Below are 6,064 nucleotides of genomic sequence, written 5' to 3' on the forward strand. Positions count from 1 at the left end.
TTCCACTGTATTTTTTTCAAAGGAAGTCTGGAAATTAGCCCCCTCAAATCTGACTTTGATACATAAGCGGTTTCCTTTGTGCAGGTTGGTATATCTGCTGCAATTAACGCGATCTGCCTCCCTCCCACCAGAATAGGAGAAGGATCCCTTGCTCCCTGGATCTTCTGGTCCATTTAGACATCACAAAATCAAAAGATCTTCAATGAAAAACAGATCTCAGCTAGTGAGGCTGTCCTGATTGCTGATATATCATGGTTTTTAAGTGTTTTTAGCCATGATATAAGTCTTATTTATAGAGTCTTTTTGGTATTTTTAGAGTCTTTGGAGTCTTTATAAGATTTAGCATGGATGTGAGCATAATGGAGCTAAATAGGAGGATTTGGAGTATAATCAAGCATTGAGGCTGAGCTAAAAAGTTGGCAGACCAGTTCAAGAGTAAGCATCGATCGATGCTTCATATGTGTCGATCGATGCAGTGTCCACAAGACAAATCGGAAGCTTTCCCACAAGTTTTGAAAATTTACAGAACCGCCCCAATGTATTCCATATTTGCATCATTAGTCCCTAGACGTGTTTTAGGAAAATATATAGGATTTTTATGGTCATTGTTTAGACCTAAGCTTTATTTTTTCTCTGCAACTTTTGAGAGAAAACCCTGAGAGATTTTTAGAGAACTCTTGGAGAGAAGAATACGACTCCTTCAGAGAAGATTCAGAACTCCTTTTTCTTCTTCCTTTAATCTCTTAATTCTATCTATTTTATTCATAATTGATGTTCTTACAATTATGTCTGTGTAGATCTGCTTGTTAGGTTTAGGGTTTCTCATTAGGGATTTCATGGATTAGTAGATTGATTAATTGTTTGGATTCATTATCTTCCTTGTTCAGCACCATAGGTTGTTCTTAATGCTAGATCTTTGATTATTCATATGGATTTAGATCTTAGGATTATTGATTGATATGAGAATATAATTGATTTTCCTGACAAAAACCTTTGGTGAGCAAAATTACATTTTGCAAAGAGATTTGAATTAGTGATTTTTTGAACTTATCTAAACTTGATTTTATTGCTAGTTTTTAACTTGAATTTTGCAAAGAGATTTGGATTTTCGGGTTTTAAAACTTAGATAATATTTGCAGTGAGAACTGATTTATTTTACAATTGTGTTTTTTAGAGTTCAAGAACGGTGCTTAGTTATTGAATCTTGCTTGCTAAATTAATTGATCTGATTTTCCATGATTTCCTGAGAATTTCCCTAAGCCTAGCGTTTCATCCATCTGAATTTACATCTCTTTTATATTCTGTTTAATCTTGCAATTTAATTACAATATTTATGTTTAGCATAATTAAAAGATTATTAAATCTATTGTGTGAATCTGGAGTCTTTGTGGATTTGATCCCTAAGTACTACAATTGATTTCGCCATTGCCGGGGACTCTTTTGATTCACCATTAGATTAAAGTCTTTGATTTTGTCTAAATTTTTATTTTTCTATTTTACTCACACACTTTTGTTTCTTTTCTCTTGTGTGTTTCAGGTACATGCCTAAGCCTAGCACCAGAAAAAATGCTACTGGTCCAGTTGTTAAGCTTACAAACCAAGAGTTAGGACAACTAGAGCGTCATAACACAAAAGCAGCCAAGTCAGCGAAGATGGCCAATACAATCATATTGAGACCTGATGAGGCTGGAGTTTTGAGGGATCAAGAGGGTAATGTGCGCAATGAGCAAGACCAGAAACTTGATGCTGAAGGACAGTTATTCAGGAATAACTCGTCGTGACCGATGAGAATGCACATTGCGTCGACCGATGCAACGACGGCATCGATCGACGCAACCAAGAAGGCATCGACCGACGCAATGCCAGAGCCGATTTGGAAGGTCACAACCAGCAGATCCTTCAGGGCAGACGGGACAACAATGGAGAACTTTTCAAGACTCTTGTGGACTTCAACAGACCACACTTATTCTATGAGAACCGCTCCGCAATTGTCCCTCCTCCATTCCCAAGGAATGATTTTGAGTTGAAGTCTGCCTACTTTGCTCTTGTTAGACAAAGGCCATTCCAGAACTTGCCGCATGAGAAGTCTCTAGACCATATTGAGCATTTTGAGGATATAGTCACAAGCATCAAGGCTAATGGAGTCACAGAGGACTATATCTACTGCAAGCTTTTTCCCTACTCTCTTGCTGGGGAAGCATCTCATTGGCTAAGGCACTTGAAACCAGGATCTCTGAAGACCTGGAATGACATAAAGGTGGCATTCTTGAACTACTTCTATGATGATGCAATGTCAGATGAGCTGAGGATTAAGCTTTCCACCTTTAGACAAGGCCCAGCTAAATCTTACAAAGTTGCTTGGGTGAGGTTCAAAGCATACTAGAGGGATCGTCCGCATCATGGGTTCTCGGAGGTGCAGTTGATCAGTATCTTCTTCAGCGGTATTGACTGGAGGTATCAGATGGCTTTGGATGCAGCTAGTGATGGGAACTTCAAGACAAGGTATCCGGATGAAGTTGTACAATTGATTGAAAGGCTAGCATCAAGCAATAGCACCAAGAATGCAGACTTAGAGTGGAAAAGAGCACATGAAGGTCATGCTTCAAATCAGTTTTCTACGGTGAATGCTAAGCTGGATACAGTGCACAATCTTCTTGTGAGAAAGAAGTCTGCCCATTTTGCTGAAGATGTTGAGACTTTTGAGCCAAATTAATTGATCTGATTTTCCATGATTTCCTTAGAAATTCCCTAGGCCTAGCGTTTCATCCATCTGAATTTACATCTCTTTTATTTTCTGTTTAATCTTGCAATTTAATTACAATATTTATGTTTATCATAATTAAAAGATAATTAGATCTATTGTGTAAATCTGGAGTCTTTGTGGATTTGATCCCTAAGTACTACAATTGATCTCTTAATTTGAGATAGTTGCTCAGGGTTAAATTTGAGCATATCAATTGCCATCACTAGGGCAAAAGAATGGCAATCGACTCAACTCCCCCGATCTCACCTCCGGACGCCTTCTCAATCCCCATTGCAACCCCAAATCCTCCTAGATTTAGTGACTTGTTTTGCCGATGCGGCTTGAAAGCAAGATGGTAGAGCTGGATCGGGTTGGATTTTCAAAAACAAGTACAATCTCACAATCTGGAGAGGTTCATCCACGGTGTTGGATGTGGGATCGCCCCTGATGGCCAAAGCTTTAGCAACTTTAGCAGCGGTTGGTGCCATCGAATCAGATCGAAAGGTTGTCTCTCTTGCTTCGGACTCGCTCAACCTTGTCCAAGAACTCAATCGGAAGCTCCACATCAAGAAACTTCATGTGATTCTCCACGATCTCCTAGCTATCTCAAACTTTTTCGGTGTTTGCACTTTTAATTTTGCTCCCCGCAACTAAAATCACGATGCAGATGCATTAGCAAAAGAAGCTCTTTGGTTGTTTTGTACGGAAACCTAACTTAACCCATTAATAGCTTTGTCCAAAAAAGAAGCTTTCGGTTTGCTATGTTCCAAAGACTTTAAAAACTTGTTTATACATCAACAAAACGATGATCACCCAACATATTATTTGAACCATACCAATTTCTTTTCTTTTTTCAGTTTTTATAGAAATATTGTCGTTAAGTAAAGGTTAATTCATTATCAGTTAAAAAAAGAATATAATTTACAAATCGAGTACTAATTCTCGATCTCTCCTATAGCCGCACTACCCATGCCGTCAACCACGTATTGGCATGTTCGACCTTTTTATAATCCGAAATATGATCAAATAGATACAACTAATACACGAAATTTTATGTTATTTATTCAGCCAAAGGACATAAGTAGTATGACTCGCGCATACATCTCAATTCAATATAGAAACATATTATCCGAAAGAGAAATAACAACGTTGATTTTCTCATATATTGGATCTAATTCTTGCAATTTTTTTCTTGTAACAATTCATATGGGACAGGGCTGTCCTTCCGTATTTGAAAACCTGCAAATTGGCCAAATTAGTATTCACAATTTTTTTTCTTTTAAGTTCGACGAATTTGGATTTTTTTTCCACACTATCAAATTGACTTTAGATCTCAAGTTTGTGTTAAAAGTTTAAAACGATCTCATTAATTAACCAATTTTTCTGTTTTTTTAGACATATAATTTCTTACCACCAAGGCACCAAGTTGTACGTTCTTTAAAATTATAACCATATACTTTTAGAGAGAACCAGCTAATTTGAACAATTGAATCATATTTTAAAAGAAAAATTAGTCAACTCATCGGAACCTTCACATTTGTCTCCTAGTGCAAACCTTCACATTTATCTCCTAATGGAAACCCTATAAATACCCACTAAACACTTAACATTTCTCTCCACCAATCTCATACAAACTTAAACTCACTAATACTTCTTAAGCCTTTTCAACTCCCAAAACAAATGGCTCCAAGAACCTCCCTTGCACTCTTCCTTTCCCTCAACCTCCTCTTCTTCACTTACACCACTGCGACCACAGGGACTTGTCCTAATGATACCCTTAAGGTCGCTCTGTGCGCAAATGTTCTCAAGATAGTGAACATAACAGTGGGAAGCCCACCTGTACAGCCATGCTGCACTCTCATCCAAGGCTTGGCTGACCTTGAGGCCGCAGCCTGCCTCTGCACTTTGGTCAAGGCTAACGTTCTTGGAATCAACCTTAACCTTCCCATCGATCTCACCGTACTCCTCAATGTTTGCGGTAGAACAGCTCCAGCGAACTACCAGTGCTTGTAAGTTGAACACTTATAACTTACCTATAAAATGAATGAATCATACAGTTGATGTTTCGTTTTATTGACGTTGTCATGCAATAATAATGGATAGTGGGGTTGTGTGTGTGTAATCGGCAAGTTTGCACTCCTTTGCTTCATTGTTCCTCCATTTCTTCTTTGTAACTTTGTCTTCCGGATATGATTAATAAAGTATGAACCGATGTCGTTGTCTATATGCCTATCTTAAAAACCAAGGTGACATTATACTGTAATACTATATATATCACTACAAAACATGCCCTTATTAGTATTCCGTTGTAAACATTAAGACATGTACAAACAGACCATTGCTGGCAAAAACGAATCTGATTAATAAAAGTATCAAACTAGAGAAGATATTTCTGCAGAACTGGATATAAGAACTATATATATTGTGATGTTAAAGAAGTATACATAGAACATAGTATTCAAAAATATATTAGAAGTTAAAGTATTAAAGTAACTATACTAAAAGCGAAAAATCATAAATCATACGGTAATCGACTTTTGGCTTGACTTGGGACATAATCATTCAATCTTTGCAGAAATCAAAAAAATTTGTAAAATGAAATTGATACCTTTGCGAGACAAGCCGTCCTATCAACTAAACCTTTCGAGTGATGAATGATGGATAAAGAACCATCTTTTTGAAACATGATTTACCCGTTGTCAATAGAAAGAACACAGACAATCTTTTGATACTTTCCTGGCTAAGTACTTAGCCACGAAGACAGATGTATGAATTGTATTTGTATGGTGAAGTCTAGAGATTCCAACTACATATTTGGACGCAGAACACAATTTTGCTTCGTTGATATTGCAATTTCCCATTTACAAAATAAAATATTAAACTATACGAAAGTTACTATGAAATTGTTGTCACATCTCCCTTCATCTTCTTCTATTATAACAATTTAACTAATTTTTACTATGACACAAAATTAAAATTAAAATTGTCATTATATGTAAGCAAAAAGGAACTGTGAAATTTGTCTATTAATTATGGTTTATGGGTCGGCAAATACAGAAACCATTTTGAAAGTTTAAAATAGCAAATTATGTAAATAATTATAAAATTTTAAAAATTAGATAAATTGAAATGAAATTGTAACTAATTTTAATGAGATTTCCCAAACATATAAAAGACAAAAATATTTTATTTTAAAAATACCATAAGGATTCGTTAATCTGGTCCGTGAGTATTGGATTTGTTAATGCACACGTACGTACACGTGAACTATACATACATACACTAATCAGAGATTAATTAAATCTGCATCAAATTTCAAAA

The 6,064-nt window shown here is 36.2% G+C and overlaps 1 pseudogene across 1 annotated transcript; it reads left to right on the plus strand.

Annotated features, from left to right (window-relative positions):
- Positions 1-4,348: 4,348 nt before the first annotated feature.
- Positions 4,349-4,967, plus strand: LOC109126089 (putative lipid-binding protein AIR1B pseudogene; annotated as a pseudogene). Its single transcript, XR_015564591.1, has one exon. The product of XR_015564591.1 is annotated as a putative lipid-binding protein AIR1B pseudogene (transcript).
- The last annotated feature ends 1,097 nt before the right edge of the window (positions 4,968-6,064 follow it).

The sequence above is a fragment of the Camelina sativa genome, chromosome 8 (genome assembly GCF_030686135.1).
Source record: "Camelina sativa cultivar CO46 ecotype springtype chromosome 8, ASM3068613v1".
NCBI classification, from domain to species: domain Eukaryota; kingdom Viridiplantae; phylum Streptophyta; class Magnoliopsida; order Brassicales; family Brassicaceae; genus Camelina; species Camelina sativa.